This window comes from Lemur catta, chromosome 1, assembly GCF_020740605.2.
Source record: "Lemur catta isolate mLemCat1 chromosome 1, mLemCat1.pri, whole genome shotgun sequence".
Lineage (NCBI taxonomy): Eukaryota > Metazoa > Chordata > Mammalia > Primates > Lemuridae > Lemur > Lemur catta.
Genome location: NC_059128.1, coordinates 84,329,247 through 84,351,525, shown reverse-complemented (window position 1 = coordinate 84,351,525; position 22,279 = coordinate 84,329,247). Strand labels below are relative to the sequence as shown.

At 41.1% G+C, this 22,279-nt stretch overlaps 1 long non-coding RNA gene across 1 annotated transcript; it reads left to right on the top strand.

Annotated features, from left to right (window-relative positions):
* Positions 1-50: 50 nt before the first annotated feature.
* On the top strand, positions 51-17,876 carry LOC123622773. Its single transcript, XR_006729630.1, has 4 exons — positions 51-515; positions 5,599-5,782; positions 11,228-11,462; positions 17,305-17,876. It is a non-coding gene; the product is annotated as an uncharacterized LOC123622773 (long non-coding RNA).
* Positions 17,877-22,279: the final 4,403 nt, after the last annotated feature.

Here is a 22,279-nt window from a genome sequence, read left to right as displayed (position 1 = left end):
TGACAACTGTTTTGCCACCTGATAGTTACCACCACTGGAACACCCTTTCCTGAAGATGTCATCATCCCCAGAATCTGGTACCCACCTCTGGAGTCTTTGTACTCATCACTGCCTCCGGCAATCCCCTAGGTGTGGTGTCCTGGGGCTCAGGTGGCCTACGATTCATCTGCCCACCCTAGCCATAGCTCTATCCCTGTGAAAGTCCATCCCGGGCTGCCACAGTTCCCTCTCTTTCCCCTCATACTCAGGGCTGTGTGCTCAGAAGGACCCCATGGTTTGTTTAATGCTGTGTTATTGCCATCTTGACATTCCTAATGATTTTTATCTTTGAACTCATGTTTTGTAGTGAAGTCAGATGGGACAGTGGAGCATGCAGGTGAGCAGAGGAGAGAAGTGCAGTATATGCGTGTCCACTGTTCCTTGCCATCCCATTCACACAAAATGTTGTCCGTGTCCCATGAGCACAGAATTCTGGTGGACCCACAATTCAGGGAGGCAAAGCAAGTAAGTACAAGGTAAGTGTGCTATGACTACAGCTGAGTAAGTGGGGTGCTGACAGCCCTGAGGGGCCATGCTTTCCATTGGAACCAGAACTTTGAACACAGAAGGCAATGGCCTTCTAAGACATAAAAGACCAAGGCACCCCATCATGTCCTTTCTTTCTTGTGTTACCACTGTTAGCCAACCACCTATGCTGAGGACATTTCCTTTGCCTCTCAGTCCTTTTTTACAATTCAGTAAGTCAAAGGCAGTGTTGGTAGAATATGTGTACATCAAGAAGTGAAATAATCATGGTTGGGTTAGTTTTGTACAGTGTTTCTACTGCTCTGGCGAGAACAAAATCTATAAGCATGTATGAGCTACCAAACAGAAATTGTGTCATTTTGGTGAGTCCATGTAGAAGTTAAATGCTCTTATATTTGTATTTAAAACTGGCTTTGCTCAATATGAAAATTAATTGTAAAAGCCATGCTAATAATTTAAATTTAACTTTTTATTTACTTAGAATGACATTAAATCACAAACTTAAAACACCATAACAAGAAAGAGACTGCAGAAGCAAGGGGAAAAGCTTTATATTTTACTACTTTTAGCAGCATTTTTTTTTCTACTTTTTGAACAAGATGCCCCAGAAATTAAGTAGCCCGTCTTGCTAGAACCCTACCCTGTAAAAGGAGTCCTGAAGAAGGCGCTTCAGGGAAAGGCTCCCATCTGCCCCCACTGCCAGAGCTGGGGCAGGAGAAGTGACAGACAATCTCTGCTCCTGTGGATAAGGGTCCCCCCTCAAAGCCAGCTGCCCACACTCAGCCGCTGCCTTTCTGTAGTGGACATACAGGCTTCATTGCTCACAGCCTAGGAAGTAGGGGAGGAAGGAAGACTTCCGCTGCTGGGGCTCATTTTCCCATAGAAACAATGTTGTAGGTCACAGTTCTGTTGTCTCATAGTTGAGCTGCATATGGGCTACATGGCCTTCTAAGGGCCGGCCTGAGAACCTCACCAATATTTATAACTTTGTTTCTCTGGGGAAAATGCATTTTCAGTTTCAAACAACCAAATTAGAAATCAACTTTTGAGAACATAACTCAGTCACAAGCAGGGACTGTCTGTACCTTCCTAGCTCAGAAATGCTGAGACCACACAGAAGGAGAGTGTCTGTTAGATGCAGGTAAACAACTAAATGTTAAGGTGGTTATTAATTAATAAGTAATAACTTCACTTTGTGCTCTGGGTAGTATGAAGGGTCCAGTCCTTTAGATTTGCAGCTTCAGGAACTTGATTGCAAGTTCACCAGGGTTGACTGGTCTCTGGCAACCAATGTGCAGCAACCAAGCTCAAGAAGACTGTGCACCGAAAACCATATGCCAATCCATTAAGAACACAAGAATAGCTATGCTGAGTTGGACTGATGATTCATCCAGACTCGTATTCTCCGACAATGATTGTGAACTTCTGTGTTTTATTCACTGTAAACTCTAGTATTGAGCATACTGTCTGAATGAAGTGGTTTCTCAATAAATGTTTGCTGAAATGTTTATGAATATTGTAATTCCCCACTTTGTCATAAATTTCAGAAAGGTGAGCAGGGATTTCCTTCAAATTTCTACTTACTCTATTTTTAAAGAACTTTCTTCTTAGGAAATCTATTTGGTTATTTTAGTTAGCCTTTTCTATGACATGGTATATCTACTAGACCCTTTGTTAAGGTTTCCAGGGATTCAGACTCACTAGGCTTCAAAAAAAAAAAAAAGTAAAAGGTTTCCAGGGAGAATTAAACGCATGATTCTAGGTATAGCTTCATTACTATTTTGTCGAATGTAGGACAAAATAATGCTTTCAGTTCTGTTTTCCACATTCTTAGCAAAGAGGTCTAACATTTTCTTGTTATATGACTTTAGGAAACAGTCAACAATAACTCATGGTTCTCTTTCTTGGAATAGAACATTGCTCCAAGCCCATCTTCTTTTAAGTACACTTCAGACTAACAATCCTAAATTCATTATCCCAAATCAGTACAGAATGAAACTCATTTGCCATACTTCTGTCCACTCACAAATCTTTGTTCAATTTATCTTTTCTTCAATTTAGTCCATCTGCTTGGTGTTTACTACTCTGGAGAGCTTGAGGCCATCTCAGTCCAGTGACTCCTACATGAGCTCACTTTTAGGCAGTCCATGAAAGATTTTTTACATAAGACAAGTTCCCCAGCAGTAATCCTTGCGGGCTCCACTCTGAAACCAGAAGAATTCATCTGGTATCCCGGCAGCAACAGCAGTCAGCAGACTTGGGTGTTGGCCTCAGCTCTGCCACTTAACTAGTTGTTTGACTCCAGGCAAGTCATTTAATCTCAACTTTAAAATGGTATAAATAGCACCTGCCTCACCTCCCTCGCAGGGTCAGTCTAAGGATTACATGGGATAATGTGTGTGAAGCACTCTAAAAATGCTAACTGCCTGTATGAGGGGTGTTATTAATATCTCCGTTCAGAAGCTTCCCTGTTTAAACCATTGTTTCCCGAAGCTAAGCCAGATCTCTCTTCATTCATTCAATTCATTCAACAGATATTCTTTTTTTTTCCTCAAGTTCTCAAACTTTTTTTTTTAATTTCAGAATATTATGGGGGTACAAACATTTTGGTTACATATAATGCCTTTGCTTCACCCAAGCCAGAGCTACAAGCGTGCCCTTCCCCCAGACAGTGCGCTCCACACCCATCAGTTGTGAGTTTACCCACTCCCACCCACCCGGCACCCGATCAATATTACTTCCATGTGAGCACCAAAGTCATTCAACAGATATTCTTTGAGTGCCTATTTAGTGCAAGACAGAACTTCCTCCCCACTTTCTTAGTAACTTCGTTGGGGAATTTTGTTTGTTTTTTCCCCTCAATGTTTAATGTGTAAATTGGTAGAAAGCTTTTTTTTAAGTGTAACGTTCGCTGTTTCCATGCTTACTTATCCCTCAAGGAAATGTGGTCAAATAGTGAAACATGAGGCGTGCTCAAGCACGCTGCAGCAAAGGAAGAAGGCCAAAACACAGTCTCTGCCTGCACCTCTCCACAGAAAGCAGAAACGCCTTCTACTCTCACCCTAGGAGACACAGAAGGGAAAGTCCAGAGGGGCTTGCTATGATTTCATTATGTCCCCCAAAAAGCATGTATTGGAAACTTAATCCCCAAAGCAATAGTGTTGGGAGGTGGGGTCTAATGGGAGTTGTTTAAGCCTTGAGGGCTCCACCCTCATGAATTGATTAATGCCAATTATAAAAGGGCTTCAAGCTGCAAATTTAATCGCTAGCTCTCTCAAGAGCTCTCTTGCCCTTCTGCCTTCTGCCATGGGACGATGCAGCCAGAAGGCCCTCATTAGATGCAGTCCCCTCTTAGACGTCCCAGCCTCCAGAACCTCAAGCCAAATAAATGTGTTTTCTTTATAAATTACCCAGTCTCAGGTATGCTGTTACGGAAGCCCAAAATGGTCTAAGACAAGGTACAGCTGGGAGGACAATGAGAAGGGGAACAGGGGTCACCACATAACCCCTCACATCCCAAAAACCAGTATAATAATAAATAGATCTACTTACGTGAAAGTAGCTTATAGCAATCTCCTTTCATTTAGCCTGTGGTCCATTCTAGCAAAGGAAAATTTCTTCTACTTTTAGAAGCCTCTGATGAAGGTTTATAGATACTGTTTCCAAAGGAAAAATAAAAGGCAAAGCATTTTTAGAGAAGAGGGGAAAGACACATTTGTAAAATGATTTAGCTATAGAGCAGGTTATGAAGGAGTGAAAAGAAAGAGATTAAAATGGTTCTTTCCCTCCTCCTCTGTGACTCAGATTAATCCTAAAAATAATCTTCATCCCAGTATGGGAAGCTGAGGAAAGGCTCACATCTCCACGTTCCAAGTTTCATGATGTCCTCAGGGAGGAAAGGAACAAAAGGGAGAGGGAGATAGCAAATAGGAACTATTCATATTAAAGGTAATCTGGAAGAGACTTCACCTACTCAGAAGAGGTGAGGTGAAATTAAAGGCCAGTCTAGCTGTGAAGAAATAGGCATTTTCCTTTCTTGCCCGATTCTGAAAGCTTGTGAATTATGATGCATCAGCAAGCATGAAGCCTCAATTTATCTTTTCAGTCTTATCTTCCACAAATTCTTCTGGCTATCATATTTTACTCACTCAAATACATTTTCATCTTTTTAACATCAGGCTCCTTTTTTGTATCAGCAATAGGAGGCTCTTTTTCAGATGTTTCTTCAGTCACGTTTAATTCATGTAACTCTGTTCACTTTTTAAAAAGCTTTTTGTTTTTAAAGTATTTCAAGACCAGGTGCTGTGGCTCATGCCTGTAATCCCAGGGAGGATCCAGGGAGGCTGAGGCAAGAGGATCGCTCGAGCCCAGGAGTTCAAGACCAGCCTGGGCGAGATCCTATCTCTACAAAAAATTTTAAAATTAGCTAGGCTTGGCAGCATGCACCTATAGTCCCAGGTACTCGGAAGGCTGAGGCAGGAGGATCACTTGAGCCAAAGAGTTCAAGGCTCCAGTGAGCTATGATCACACCACTGCACTCCAGCCTGAGTGACAGAGCAAGCCCCTGTCTCTAAAAAGAAAATTAAAAAAATAAAGTATTTCAAACTTACGTGAAAATTGCACACATAATATAATGAATTTTTACCTGGACAACTTGAGGGTAAGTTGCCAACATGATAACCATGGTGGACATTGAGATACTTTGACCAGATCCCCCTGCAAGGAAGGACTTGTTGCCCAGCCGTGGGGACTGTGTTCAGCACACAGTTGTCAGCTATCATTTCCTTCAGGGTTTGCCTCGTCTGCACGAGCTCCCTTGCCCAAGGAGATGCACCTTGGGCAAATCCAATGACTGATCAAGGCAAGGATAGAAAGGCCTGGCTGTTTCAGTCCTGTGCAAGGACCACTTGGACGGGCCATTTCCGCTCAATAGCTCCCTGTGTGGGGTTAGCTGAGGCTATCGTCTTGCATCTCAGATCAACTTCTCGCTCTACCCAATCCTATTTCCTTTCCCTCCCATTCACAGATGTTGATCCCAAGGCCTCTCGCTAATAAATATCCTGAACACTAAAGTCTGTTTCAGAGTCTGCTTCCTGGAAAACCCAAACGGTCACAGTCGGAGCCAGGAGAGGTCTGAGAAAGCAGAGATAAGATGGGGTTTGGGACCTGGATCACTGACTACGCAGCTGGGAAGGAGGACCACGTCACTGCTGACAGATGAAGCACAAGTAACCCCTGGCACAAGGTGGCAGTCCAGGTATTAAAACATTCGCCAGTAGTGAATTGGGATGGTATACCAGGAAAAGAGAATTTATTAGCTGGAACAATACATGGTGGAAATTGTAACTATAAGGACAATGGGATTGGGTGGTTATTGCTTAGCTCTATTGAAGCTCTAGGAAAAGAAACCAAAAGGCTGGGAAAGTGACTAGCAGGCAACCGAGAGCCAAGTAAGAGCCTTTGCCAGAGGGTCTCTGGTAGCATGTAAGGAGGTTTTCGTAACCTGCAGTGAGAAGGCAGAGAAAGTTGGAGATGAGGATAAATCATCAATGTATCCAAGCTCCAAAGAAGGTTAAACTACCAACAAAATTAGGTCTCCTATGCCAGGGAAAGAATGAGACCCTGACACATGGGATGAGGACATCTGGGTTGATGCCCCCTAAATCTTGAATTCTCAGATTCCTCTTGACCCTCTGAGCCTTGAGTCTCCCTTTCCTACTAAGAGCTACATGCTCCCTTTCTTGAGGACAATGCAAAGGCCCCTCTCCCACAAGACAGCATGTGATCACTCAGGATCTGCCCCTACCTTTCTGCCTGTCCACTAAATTTATAGGATTAAGTTACAGCATAACTCACCTGGGGACATGCTGGGCCTGATAAGGGAAGAAAGAAACGGAAAGGAGCAAAGGGGCAAAAAGATCTAGCCAGCAGGGACTGCAGGCTATGGCAGAGTAAGGATGGTTCTCCCAAAATACAAGATTACACTCTGACAAGGACCCCCAAGAATTGATGCAAACTTGCTAGTAAGATGTCTCCTAGGAAGCATGGAAAAAGTGATGGCCCATGCTAAGGGAGGTCAAAATGCCATAAGTGTCTTAGCAGATGAGAGAGGAAAGAATTAAAAGACTCAGGGAAATATAAAAGGAAAAAATGCTAAGGAGTAAATTTCACAAAAGAAGTGTAAGAATTCTACACTGTAGACTACAAAACATCTAATGACGTTTTGTAGAAATTAAAGGAGACCTAAATAGTTATTTTGTATTCATGAATTGGAAGACAATATTTAAGATGGCAGTCATCTCCAAGTTGATCTACAGATTCAATGTAGACCCTATCAAAATCCTCCCAGGCTGTTTTGCAATTAATAAGCTGATGCTAAAATTCATATGGAAATGCAAGGGACTGAAAAGCCAAAACAATCTTAAAAAACAACAAAGATGGAGCACTCAATTCCTAATTTTAAAACTTAATACAAAGCTACAGTAATCAAAACAGTATGGTACTGGCATAAGGATAGACAAGCAGACCAATAGAATAGAATTGAGAGTCCAGAAATACACACACACACACACACACACACACACACACACACACACACACATATTTGCGGGTATCTTAGTTTGCTTGTGCTGCTATAACAAAATATCTGAGATTGGATAATTTGTAAAGAACACAAACTTATTTTCTCACAGTTCTGAGGCTGGGAAGTCCAAAATAAAGGTGCTGGCAGGTCTGGTTGTTTTGTGAGGGCTTCCTGCCCTGGAGGGGAGGAATGCTGTGTCCTCACAGGGTGGAAAGTGAAAGGGCCAGCGACTGAACGCTGCTGCACGAAACCTCTTTTATAAGGGCCTTAATCCCATTTTTGAGAAAGCAGCCCTCATGGCCTATCACCTCTTAAAGGCCTTGCCGCTTAATACTATCGCATTGGCAACACATTTCCAATAAGAGTGCCAAAACACTTATATAAGGAAAGAATAGTGTGTTTTTTTAAACAAATGATGAGGACTACTGGATGGCCACACACAAAAGAATGAAATTAGACCTCTATCTCACACAATATCTGATATTAAAACAAAAGTTGTCATAAACTTAAATGTAAGAGCTAACATCGAAAAACTCTTCAGAGAAAATGTCATTTAGGCAATGGTTTCTTAGATATGACAACAACAGCACAGGCAACCAAAGAAAAATAGTTAACTAGGACTTCCTCAAACTGAAAACTTTTGTGATTCAAAAGACGCCATCAAGAAAGTGAAAAGACAACCTACAGAATTGGAGAAAATGTTTGCAAATGATATATCTGTTAAGAGTCTACTAGCCAGAATATATAAAGAACTCTTTACTCAATAAAATAAATAACGCAATTTAAAAATAGGCAAAAGATTTGCATGACATTTCTCCAAAGAAGATATACAAATGGACAACAAGCACATGAAAAGATGTTAAAAATCATTGGTCATTAAGGAAATAAAAATCAAAACCACGAGATACCACTTCATACCCACTTGAATGGGTATAACAAAAAAATGGAAAATAACAAGTGTTGGTGAGGATTTGGGGAAATTGGAACCCTCATTCATTGCTGGCAGGAATGTAAAATGGCACAGCTGTTTTTGAAAATCATGTGGCAATTGGTGGAAAAATTAAACATAAAGTTACTACTTGACCCAGCAATTCATTCCCCTCTCTCTCTCTCTCTCTCTCTCTCTCTCGCTCTCTCTCTCTCTCTCTCTACATATATGTATATATACCCAAGAGAAATGGAAAACATGCTTATATAAAAACTTATACACAATTATTTATAGCAGCATTATTCGTAATAGCCAAAAAGTGGAAACAACCCAAGTACCCATCAACTGATGAATGAATAAACAAAGTATTATATATCCATATAGTGGAATATTATTAGCTGTGAAAAAGGATGAGATTCTGATGCTTGCTACAACATGGATGAACCTTAAAAACATTATGTTAGTGAAAGAAGGTAGGCACAAAAGGCTGTATATTCTATGATCTACATTTTACATGACATGTCTGGAATAGGCAAATCCATAGAGACAGAAGCAATTGCTAGGGGCTGGTGGGAGGGGCAAATGGGGAATGACTGCTAATGGGCACAGAGTCACAATTTGGGGCGATAAAAGTATCCTAAAATTGACTGTGGTGATAGAGGAGGAACCTTGTGAATATACTAAAAGCCACTGAAATGCGCACTTTAAATTGGTGAATTATATATATATATATGAATGCTATTTCAATTTTTTAAAAAGGACTCAGGGGAGTGGGCATGTTAGTGTCGCCAGAAAACCCACCACATAACTATATTATGGGAGGACCTGGAGGCTATACCGTCTACGAAGGCAATAAGTAGTGTATTAGTGAAAGGGTGCCAGAATCGCTAAGCACCTCAGTGCCGGCTCTCTTTTGCAGGCAAGACTGATGGTAGGAGATGCTGTTATAAAACTGAGCTGCTTATTAGCAATAGAGATAGTAGAACCCAGAAATATGCCCATCTCTATTGATATGGGGAAAAGACAAAAAGAAATTTTTAAAAGAAAAAGAATATTTACATTTAAATATATAAAAACTGAAAGAAAGAATTGAGCCAGGTGGCATCAGCACCTGTCAGAAACCGTGTGAATGCAATTATTGTAATGAGCAGCAAGGTCAAAGTGGCACCCAGGGGCACCTGGTCTGCTGAGAGCTATGGAGATGGTTAATAGAACATGGTGTCCCTTGCTGAAAAACAGATGGGCAGCCAACAAGGGACCACTCGACCTCTACAAACCAATGAAAACAAGGAAGATGTAGAAACTATTTGGGAGCAAAGTTTTTGTATAGTTATTGAAATTAAATTGGTATTAATCTGAACTAGATTGCTGTAAATTAAGATGTTAATTGTAATCCCCAAGGCAACCACTAAGAAAATAACTCTAAAAATACACATTGTATTTTTGACAAGGAATTAAAATGGTATGTTGGAAAATATCTTTTTTTTTTTTTTACTTTTTTTTTTTTTTTTTTTTTTTGAGACAGAGTGTCACTTTGTTGCCCGGGCTAGAGTGAGTGCCGTGGTGTCAGCCTAGCTCACAGCAACCTCAAACTCCTGGGCTTAAGCGATCCTACTGCCTCAGTCTCCCAAGTAGCTGGGACTACAGGCATGTGCCACCATGCCCGGCTAATTTTTTCTATATATATTTTTAGTTGTCCGGATAATTTATTTCTATTTTTTCAGTAGAGACGGGGGGTCTCGCTCAGGCTGGTCTCGAACTCCTGACCTCAAGCGATCCACCTGCCTCAGCCTCCCAGAGTGCTAGGATTACAGGCGTGAGTCACCGCGCCCGGTCGGAAAATATCTTTTTAATACAAAAGAGGGCAGTAAGGGAGAAATCGAGGAACAAGAAAGACATGATTTATAGCAAAGAAATAGCAAAATGGCAGATGTAAATCCCTCATATATAAAATGAATCAGCCTCTGTCACCGACCACATCATTGCTGCTGCAGGGATATATGAATGAAGAAGCCATGGTGGCAAAAATTGAGGCTATTCCGAACCCAATAGCAGGGATTCCCACTTACCAGGGCTGATGTAGCTATTGCCACTGCCAAATGCCCAATTTGGCAGGAAAAGAAACCAACGCCGACCTCCTGATGTGGCACCAGTGCTCCAGGAGACCAACCAGTCGGTGGCAAGTTGACTACTTTGGGACACTTTCACCCTGGAAAGGCCAGTGATTCATTCTGACAGGAATGGACACACATTCTCGGTGTCTTGCCCTCGGGCTTCACTCTGGGCTTATGGAGTGTTTGATCCACTGGCAGGGGAGCACATGTAATATTGCATCAGACCAGGGGACCCAATTCACAGCAAAGAAGGTGTGAGGGTGGACCAATGAGCATGGTATCTACTGATGGTATCACTTACTGCTCCCCTCAAAGCTGCTGGCCCGACAGAGCATGGGAGTGCCTTGCTGTCGGCTGAAGTTCCAGCTCAGGTGCAATGCCGTGTGAGGATGGAGTGCCATCCTCCAGGATACGTGAACACATTTAATCCAAGATTTTCATGTGATGCTGTGTCCCTAGCAGGAAGAATACATGGATCTGGGAACCAAATTATGGAAGTGGGATCAGTCCTGCTTATCATCACTCCCAATGACCCCACAGGGAATTTATGCTTCCTGCTGCTATTCTGGACTCTGGCAGGGTTAGGGGACCTGGTTCCTAAAGGGAGAATATTTCCACCAAGTGATAAAACAAAAGTCTCTTTGAATTACTAGCAAAAGCTGCTGCCTGGGCACTGTCAGCTCCTAGTGTCCAGAGACAAGCAGGCTAGAAGTAGAGGGACAATCGTGCCAGGAATATCGACCCTGACCATCAGGAGTAGGTCTCCTTGTGTTATCCAGTAAAGGTAGGGAAGAATGTTTTGGTCCCCAGATAATCTGCTTGGATGCCTCTTGTTATTCCCTGGTCTGGTTGTGATGGTAAATGGATACTGCAGCTCCCCTGGCCAGATGGTGACTGGGAACTCAGACCTCTCTAGGATGAGAATCTAGATCGCGTCCCCAGGTAAGTTATCAAGGCTGAGAGAGGTGGTAGCTGAGGATAGAGGAATTTAGAAGACTTAAAAGTTTTAATTGTGGCCCCAGAAACAGCTGTATCAGAGGTGGCTATAGCTTGTCCTACAAATCTTCCTCTTCTAAGCTTACCCAGGAGGAGAGGCCCACCAGAAACCTGGAGAAGCTACTGCTCATACATATATGAAGAAGTGGATCTGAGAATGAACACGGAGATGAAGCCACTGAGTTTCCCTTCGTGGAAAGACTTCTCATCCCAGCTACTTGGAGTACTGTCAGCAGATAGCCCCATAGCTGCAGACAGCCGCTTCACTCAAGCTCAAGCCCTTTTGGGGACAGTCCACATCCAATGGCTGCTCAAGGTATAGTTTGAAAGTCCAGCCCTTCCAGGCTGGTTTGGGACAACGCTGGAAGGTCATTGCAGTTCCAGAGCTCCTCGTGGGGTCAGCTGAGGCTGCTGGGCCTTTTTCACACGTAGCCTGCTTTTCCTTCTGTCTAAGGCTGCTTCCGCCTCTGCTCTTGCACAGGTGCTGATCCCCAAAACACTCCCTAACAAACATCCTGGACATCAAACTCTGACTCAGTCTTCTTCCTGCAATGCCTACACAGTGAAAGTGCCCCATAACCCCCAATGCTTTAGTATTTAGCATTCTCATTTAGGTGAAATGAGAATATTCATCCATATATTGCCAGTACAATCATCAAAATCAGGAATTTAACATTGATATGTTACTATCCAATCCTCAGACCCCATTCAAATTGTGTCTGTAGTCCCAATAATGTTCTTTTTGTAGTAAACGGATCCCATCCAGAAATCACGCTTGTATTCAGTTGTCATGACTCTTCAGTCTTCTTCAATCATGAACAGTTCCTTTGTCTTTCTTTTACTTTCATGACCTTGACACTTTTCAAGATTACAGGGCATGTATTTTTTTTTTTGAAACAGAGTCTCGCTCTGTTGCCCGGCTAGAGTGAGTGCCGTGGCGTCAGCCTAGCTCACAGCAACCTCAAACTCCTGGTCTTAAGCGATCCTACTGCCTCAGCCTCCCGAGTAGCTGGGACTACAGGCATGCGCCACCATGCCTGGCTAATTTTTTCTATATATATTTTTAGTTGTCCAGATAATTTCTTTCTAATTTTTTAGTAGAGATGGGGGTCTCACTTTTGCTCAGGCTGGTCTTGAACTCCTGACCTCGAGTGATCCACCCGCCTTGGCCTCCCAGAGTGCTAGGATTACAGGTGTGAGCCACCGCGCCCGGCCAGGGCACGTATTTTTATGGAATGCCCTTCAGTTTAAGCTTGTCTGAAGTTTTATCATGGTTAGAGTCAGGTTCATGCGTCTTTGGCAGAACTGCCAGAGAAGTGACACTGTGTTCTCATGGCATCTTATGTGCATTTGTCTCAGCCCTAATGCTGTCTACTTTGATCACTCGATTCAGATGGTGTCTGCCAGGCTTTTCCACCACTGTTACTCTCTTTCCCTTTGTAATTAAGTCTTTTGTGGGGAAGTATTTTGAGGCTGTGTAAATATCCTATTCCTCATCAAACTTCCAATTTATTCTTTTATTTGCTTATATCTATATTGGCTAAGAGACTACCATTTTACTGAAGGGGCTATAAACCATGACTGTCATTATTTTGATGCCCAAATTGTTCTACATTTGGCCAGTGGGAGCCCCTTCAAGTTGGCTTCCTTATCCTTTTGATGTATCTTCATCATTCCTTTTGCACTTCCTTGTTCACTGCACAAGATGTTCCAAGCTCATTTGGTATTTTCCCTGCCTCCACCCTGGAATCAGCCATTTTCCAAGGTGCCTTGGTTTTTTCTGGTGGAGAATGGTATTTTGAAACCAAGACCTGAGCCAGGCACAGTGGCACGCGCCTATAATCCTAGCTACTCAGAAGGCTGAGGCAGGAGGATCGCTTGAGCCCAGGAATTCCAGACTAGCCGGGGCAACATAGTGAGACCAAAGGAAAAGAAAAGAAACCAAGGTCTGAGCATCTGGGCATTATGTGTGCTTATGTGTGCTCATTGTTATATCACTGTGCTCAGGCCCTTTTGCCTTTTTGCTGGACAGAGCTAGGGAATATATAAAATATATGTACATGTATACATATATGTGTACATATAGATATTTACATGTATGTTTACACATACACAAATTTACAACTATATCTATTTCTATATCCCTTTATGTATGCTCAAAATCATGAGTTCACACTGATTCCTTTCTAATCCAACGCCAACTAGTTCTAGTTTTTTTGCTTTCCATATATGTAACTACCATCTCTACCAGTGAGAAACCTGACTCTTATTATCCTTAATATGATGATTTATTTAATCAAACCTTCTGTGTGTAAACAATCTCCTGTGACTGCCCATACTATTGTAAAATATATATCTGACCTCTATGCAAAGTTCCTGATATAGAGCTCCTAAATCCCTTGTAATTTCCCGAGCAATAGGGGTGCTAAGAAAATCTTTTGTTCTAATATTTGGTATTTGACCCTACTTCCTGACTCAGAGCTCCGAAGACCTGTGTAATTTCCTGAATGACAGGAGCATCTGACACAGAGCTCTAAAATGCCTTGGAATTTCCTGTGATAGGAGCATCTTTTTCTAATTAAGTGACTCTTGGTGGGCTCCTGGATAGTTCTCCTGGGGGCTGGTTGCCAGGGGAACTAGCCAGGTGATTAGAGGGTTGGAAATTTCAGCCCCACCTCCTGACCTCCTGGGAGGGGAGATGGGTTGAAGGTTGAGTTGATCACCAAAGGCCAATGATGTAATCAGACATGCCTACATAATGAAGCCCCCATATAAAACAAAAGGACAGGGTTTGGAGAGCTTTTGGATAGTGGAACATGTGGAGGTTCCTGGAGGGTGGCGCTCCCAGAGGGGGCATAAACACCCCGCACCCCTTCTCTCACACCTTGCCCTGTGCATCTCTTCCATGTGGCTGTTCATGTGTATCCTTGGTAATATCCTTTATGATAAATGGATAAACATTAGTCAAGTGTTTCCTTGCTCTAGCAAATAAATCGAACCCAAGGTGGGGGTCATGGGAGCCCCAATTTATGGCCAGTGAGTCAGAAGTACAATAACAACCTGGGACTTGCGATTGGCATCTGAAGTAGGGGGCAGTCTTGCAGGACTGAGCCCTCAAACTGTGGGACCTGACACTATTGCCAGGTAAATAGTATCAGAATTGAATTATAGGACACCTAGCTGGTGTCAGCTGGAGAATCTGGGGTCAGAAGTGTTGAGTGACTGAGAATGGAGAGTAGGAAGAACACTTTGGGTTTTTTTCCTATCTCTTATACTGCTCTGTCCTCCCAATGTGGACACATTCCCCAACTGCCCTGGGCTGCTGCTCTGCCTAGATTCCTTCCTTGTCCTGCTGGGCTCAGGTGACCTGAGCTGGACCACCCCCTGCATGGTCACCTTCCTCATCCTCCTCCTCACCCAGCTTGATTTCTGGACCCACAATAGTCTTCCTCTCTTCCTCACCCCTACCTTTGCCCCTAGAATAGCTGTCTCACCCACCTTAGCTTCCAACACCTGGCATCAGGCTGCCTCTCTGCAGGGCCTCATCTCATTCTACTTAAGATGCCACACTTGGGGCTGGGCACGGTGGCTCATGCCCATAATCCTAGCACTCTGGGAGGCCAAGGCGGGAGGATCATTTGAGCTCATGAGTTCGAGACCAGCCTGAGCAAGAGCAAGACCCCATCTCTACTAAAAAATAGAAATTAGCTGGACAACTAAAAATATATAGAAAAAAAATTAGCCGGGCATGGTGGCGCATGCCTATAATCCCAGCTACTCAGGAGGCTGAGGCAGGAGGATTGCTTGAGCCCAAGAGTTTGAGGTTGCTGTGAGCTAGGCTGACGCCACAGCACTCTAGCCCTGGCAACAGAGCAAGACTCTGTCTCAAAAAAAAAAAAAAAAAAAGATGCCACAGGCAGTGTCCTCTCCTTTTGGGAGGCCCTCGTCATCCCAGTCAGGCCAGCCTCCACACAGAAGTCCTCTCCCCTCTCGGGCCCTGACTCCTGTGCCAGGCTGGCCTCCTGCCCAGATGCCCTCCCCATACTTCTCTAGACTACCAGAGCTCCACACCCCCTACCACTGATACCCACCTCGCTTAGCCCCACAGAGTGGTTTTGGACTGATTTGTGCAGACAGGGGAAGGAAGAAAATAGAAAAGTAAAGGAAGAAGTGGTAGAGCATTAATTCCTTTTTCAAGATCATTTTTTATAGAATCATTTTTCTGAGATTCACTCCTATTTTGGTTTTTGGCTAGATCTATTTCTGTCATCATGTCTATTAAATTTGTATTTGCCAGGAGGGCCAAAGCTGCCTGCTCAGCCCTTTCTCTACGATGGCCTCCGTCTCTTCCATCAGAACCATCGTGGCTCACATGGACCAATACACACAGGTTGCTCGGTTACAAATTCCCCTCTTTCACCATTCTTTTTAGTGGGGTTTTCAGGATAATATATAGACATGGGCACACATATTTGGGAAAAGGGTATCTTGCTTAAACGCTTCCAACTTCTTTTCCCTCTTTTCTTTTTTCCTTTTCCTGTCAGAACTTTTGTTAATCTTGCTAGGTTAGTTTAAATGGAACCGCAGTCACCTCTAACTTCTCCTAGACATTTTCTCATAGGAAGATACTTCAAATCTCTTAAATCTGTATAAACTCCAGATCCCAGGAAGAATGGATTATTCAATTTTCCTTACATGTGCCCCAAGCTGTTCTACCTCTGTGCCGTATTCTTCTACCTGGTCCATTTTCCCACCGTATCCCCGAAGGTCAAAGACTACATAATCCTTCAAGGTACGGTTCACGTGCTCTCTTCCTGCTCCAGCCTTTGGCAATCTCCCCAGCTCTGGACCCTCATAGAACTTTGCAGGTTATCTATGACATATATTCTTTTCTGACTTATATTCTAATTACTACTCCTAGGAAACTAGAAACTAGTTTTCTGGAGGCTGGGACCATTTCTTTTTCATCTCTTTATTCCCTGGAGGCCTTGCACATAGTAGAGGTTCTACACATGTTTGTTGAATTGAAATATAATAACGGTTTATATATTTTATATTAATTTTTATTTATGCAATACACTCTTCAAAACAATTCAACTTCCTAGTAGTCCTTTTCAGCATGAGATCTAAATTTTTTACCTCTTAAAAGAGAAAGATGTTTACTTTTCTCATCTAAAGGACAGGAAAGTAAAGGTGTTTATCTTTTTTCCAACATGATGCTATGGGTTGTGTTAGTATACCAAGAGATAAAATCTATTCTAAACAGAAATTCTTATTTGCTTATGTAAGCCTGTATTTTTATCCTGCCCAAATGGTACACCACTGTAACTTTTACAGTTATGAAATATTGACATTTTCTCATTTTCTGTATAATATATGCACTACTTTACATATTGAATAAGATCATATTTTTATCTACGGAGAAATGGCTCCAATTTCTCACTGCCCATAGCAATTATGTAACTATAGCAGGAGACTGACCTGCTTCTTTTGTGTCGGTCTTAGCCTGAATTCACATAATCTGTTCCAAAGTAGGGCATTATTGAAACTCTGGGCTACTGTGTTGTATTTTTTCTTTATTTAACTCTTTAGTGCAAGAGGAATCATTAGACTGTAAACACTTTGACTCAGAGGTCTCTTCTAACTTCTCTTTATCCTTCTTATAGTTCTTAGGATAATAGTACACCATAGATGTTCAATGAATGATTTCAGCAAGCTAGTTTTAGAGTGCTTGACTTGCCTAGGCTGTCCGTACTAATCTTGCTGTGTTTAGTAGCCAAAAATAACGGACTGTTGGTGTTCTCCTCCTGCTTGATCCTATTGCTTTTAGACTTCTGTTTGTCCCTAGTAGCCTGATAGACATTGCTAACTAAGTTATTAGAGTAGGCAATTTAAAGAATTTTAAGCTTCTCTTTATAAATCATGCCTTGAATTTGCAAAAACTGAGTGAAGAAAAAAGGATTGGGGACCATGAAGCTTTCTTGTGCACTAACAGAAACTCTTACTGGCAATTATTTGTGGAAGGATGAATTATGGCCCTCTTCCCTGCCAAGAGATGTTCACATCTCAGTCCCTGGAATCTGTGAATGTTACTGTGACCAAGGGACCAGCCCAAACTGGGCCTAATTTGTTGATAACAAAATGTTATTACCTTGTAGGTATAACAGAGCCCAAAACTGCAAGTTGTGTAGCCTGGGCACGCACAACAGAAAAAGCTTTGACCTCTAACAACACTCAGAACCTGTGGTTCCTCCCCTTGGAACCAAGAAGACTGGGACATGACTGGAACCTGAATCCCGGAACTCTTTCAGGAATGAGGGGTCCATTGGCCTGGAAAATCCAGGGCTAAAGTCTGCCTCAACATACCTTACAATAAATGGCCAAATTTGAAGCCCTCCAACCAGAGCCTGCCAAGCAAACATTCCTTAATCCTTTCCCTTGCCCTCTGAGTCCATAAACTTGTCCCAGACACCAAGCTGGGGAGACAGATTTGAGCCCACCGCTGTCTTACTCTTTGGTCTTATGATAAAGCCTTTCTTTTCTCAAAAACCGGTGCCATGATATTGGTTTCTGTGCACATTGGTGGCAAGCCTATTTGCTTGATAACATTACCTTATATGGCAAAAAGGGATGCTGTAGACATGATTAAATTAAGGATTTTGAAATGGGGTGATTATCTTGGATTATTTGATGGGCCTTAAATGCAATTACATGTATCCGTAGAAGAGGGAGACAAACGGAGATTTGATAGGAGAGAAGAAGGTACTGTGATCACAGACATGAAGATTTGAGTGACGTAGCCACAAGCCAAGGAATACCCAGAAGCCCTGAGAAGCTGAAAGAAGCAAGGAATGGATTCTCCCTAGCACTTCTAGAAGGATCACAACTCTGCCAATATCTTTATTTGACCTATTGAGACTGATGAACTAACCTCTGGCCTCCAGAACTGTGCAAGGGTAAATTTTTGTTGTTTTAAGCCACCAAGTTTATAGTAATTTGTTATAGCAGCAACAGGAAACTAATACAGTATCTTATCTCTCAGATGTTTCTATCTTTTCCTTTTTCTGCTTTCCTTCTTCAGTCTATATATATTTTAAGCTCCCATTTTATTCTTTATTTTCTCCTTAGTAGATTTTCTCTGTAGGTATCTCTAAGATATTCATATTCTTTTCAATTTCCTTAGATGTTGTGTTTCAACCCAATTTAATAAACATTTAGTGACCATCTGCTATGGGTCAGGAATTGTTTAGGCACTTTGGGAGAACATAAAGAAAAAACATAAACCCTATCCTTAAGTATCTGTAAATTAATTGTAAAACAGTTAAGTAATACTATGACCCAATGTGTGATAAAATGCAAACATAAAAAGGCAGGAAGTACAGTAGAAATTCAGAAAAGTGAGTGATCTGTGAGGGGACTGGAGGAGACGAGGAGGGTTTTATTGAATGGGTAGATTTTGAAGGCAGGCATTTGGACAATAGGAGAAGAGTTTAGATTTTATCCTCTGGGCAGTAGGAAATTTACAAAGAATTCCCTCTTCACTTTCATTTCTTTTTGCATTATGAAAATAATCTGGACTTCTCTTAAAATATTTTAGCAACATAAAAATTAGAATCTAAAATTCCCCTCTAATCCCATTAGTCCCAGAGAAAAGCTTTGCTAACAATTTGGGATACATTCTTCCAGCACTTTTTCAGTACATATGGCAATATGTTTATGTAAATATTACAGAAATGGAATCATACTGTAAACACTCTTTTGCAACCTGCTATTAAAGACTTTTGAGCAAAATGAAAAGGAAAGCCATATTTTAAGATGATTAATCTCCTGGCAACATGCACATAGATCTCTCTAAACCTTTCTAATTACATTATGAACTGTGCTGAGAGGAGAAATGGAAAGAGAGGGGGTAAAAGGCTGTTATAATAATCTGAGCAAAAATTAGAGGAGAGACTATGGCAGTAGCTGTTAAAGTTAGGGTTTGAGAAATTCTGTCTATCATTTCAAGATTTTGGACCACATAAGTAAAAACTAATTCCACCTTTTACCTTTGAGAGGGAAAAATATGCGTCTGTTTATCCACATCTTAAGACTACGTGCTCTGATTGTAGTAATAGCAGTCCAAAAGGGAAGAAATTGCTTTCTAAGCAGTGTCAGCAGGGCTAAGACAGTATTTTGTACATAATGATATCTTTTCTGATTATAAAAGCATTACGTAATTATAAAAGCATTTGTAGAAAACATGAAAAACATTGAAAAGTAAAACAAAAATTAAAAGTCACCCAGAATTCTATTATTCAGCTAAAACCACCATGTACATTTTGGCTTATTTCCTTTCAGATATTTTCCTGTACAAATGTATGTACATATGTATACTTTCTTAAAAATGAAATTGGGATAATACAAGGTATTGCTTGTAACATATAATTTTTACTTCACAATATGTTGTAAGCGTTTTCCCATGACTTTAAATATTCTTTTAAAAAATTTGTTTTTTTAAATTGGTATTTTTACTACTTTTGTTGATTATAAGTGATACAATTTCATTGAAAAAAAAAAACCCACAGGGGTATATAAAGTAGAATATGAAAGTCTTCCCATAATCTCACCTCCCAGAGACATAGAGATGTGCTGGAGCCTGCTTGCACTGGCTTGTTCAAGTTAATTGTGTGCATATCTTCCCAAATGTGTGTGCAATAGCTATGCACTGATAGCTTGAAATCAGCCATGGCTGGAGTATTTACACCAGGAAATTGGCAAATACCACATATCAGGCCTTTTTTCCCCTGGAGAACTGGTTGTTAACCTTTTACTAGCACATCACTATACGTCCTCTTAGACATTTTCTGCATAAATATATGTTTACACGAACATGGAAGACATCCAATTTTCTTTTTTTTGTTGTTGTTGTCTTTTGTCTTTCCTTTTCTTTTCTGTTTTCTTCTTTTTTTTTTTTTTTTTGAGACAGAGTTTTACTCTGTTGCCGGGGCTAGAGTACCGTGGCATCATCATGGCTCACTGCAACCTCAAACTCCTGAGCTAAAACAATCCTCCTGCCTCAGCCTCCTGAGTAGTTGGGACTATAGGCATGCACCACGATGCCCAGCTAATTTTTTTGTTTTCTATTTTTTGTAGTGATGAGGTCTTGCTATATTGTTCAAGCTGGTCTCAAACTCCTGACATCAAGCAATCCTCCTGCCTCCACCTCCCAAAGTGCTGGGATTATAGGCATGGGCCATCATGCTCAATTTATTTGAACAATTTTCTATTAATGGGTATTTTGATTGGTTGCAATTTCTGGCTATTGCAAACGTTGGGTTTAAAAAAAGTTTCAGTGAATATTTGTCCATATATTTGCATATCTGTCAAATTGTTTTCTCAAGATAAATTTCTAGATATGGAAATATTGAATCAAAGTGTATGCCCATTTATAGTTTAGATAGATAATACCAAATTGTCCTTTCAAAAGGTTGTCTTATTTTTACACTCCCATCACTTCTATATGAAAATGCTCTGAAAAACGTGATTTAAATAATTACATGCTATGTCAGTTCATAGACATCTGATAATTTGATCAACTCCCTACTATGTTGTTTCCAATATTTTTCATTACTATAAGTAATACTATAATAAACCCTCTTGTAATTGTCATGTGAATCTACTTCCCTAAGATAAATTCTTTGATATGCAATTACAGAATCAAAGATAAGAATATTTTTATAACATTTTAATGCATATTATCAGCTTCAGATCAATATTTAGAACATAAGGTTGTTTTTAAGAATTCACTCAGGCTGGGCGTGGTGGCTCACGCCTGTAATCCTAGCACTCTGGGAGGCCGAGGCAGGTGGATTGTTTGAGCTCATCAGTTCGAGACCAGCCTGAGCAAGAGCGAGACCCCGTCTCTACTAAAAATAGAAAGAAATTATGTGGACAGCTAAAAATATATATAGAAAAATTAGCTGGGCATGGTGGTGAATGCCTGTAGTCCCAGCTACTTGGGAGGCTGAGGCAGGAGGATCGCTTGAGCCCAGGAGTTTGAGGTTGCTGTGAGCTAGGCTGACACTATGGCACTCTAGCCTGGGCAACAGAGTGAGACTCTGTCTCAAAAAAAAAAAAAAAAATCAAAGAATTCACTCGATGCTAGGGAGTTCATCTTCAGGGCAACTTGAATCTATGTTCCTGGTTGCAGTCCTCAAACCTGGCCCAAATAAACTCTTTACTTATATTTTTAAAAAAAATTACTTGATACTAACTAGGAAGAAAATATTTCTAATGACCAATATTGTTTTTGCAAATAAAGACTTCTGGCCCTAAGATCTTTAGGCTGTTTTTCCTTTAGGTACTTAGCATTTTAGGCCCAGGATTCTTCCCTATTCCTTCATCCAAATTTTGATTCTGTGAAGTAGTAGCTAAAAAGTGTGTACATGTGTGTTTGCATGTCTGAAAGTTAAACTTATCCATAAATCAGTATGAATCATTATTAACCTAAAATGCCACACCCATTTAAAATAAGGGATTAACCCTGCCTGTCATTTCCTTAATGAGTAAGAAAATAAATTACAGTCAAGGAAATAAAAACTCCACTGGACTCTTTAGGGGAAATTTCATCTTATGGGGCCCAAGAAAAAAAAAAATTTCTAAAAAGGTAAGAGTTACTTTATTTAAAAGTATCATGTTTTCAGCAGGTACATAAAAATCAGAGCGCTTATAGCTGAAAAATATTTCCTTAGTGTTTGCTAATCTTAAAAATACTGCTTTGTTGTTTTTAATTGGGAAAAAAGAGAAACCAAATGGATAAACACTGCCTCATTTTGTTATAAGAAGTGTTTTGATTACTATCTAACAGTAGTATTCTTGAAATCTTCTCTTCTCTCCTTCATACCTCCCCCCCACCACACACACATTCTCTCTTTCTCTCAAATTTCTTGCTAAAAAATTGTTAAGGGTGTGTGTGTGTGTGTGTGTGTGTGTGTGTGTGTGTGTCTCATTTTGCAGATGGTTGAGATCTCTTCAGGATATATCATCACCATCTTGTGGCTTTTTGCCATATTACCGTTAAGGATTTTAATACTACAAGTGTTTTTTTTTTTTTTCTTTGCAATTGCAAGCATGAAATTTAGCATATCTCTT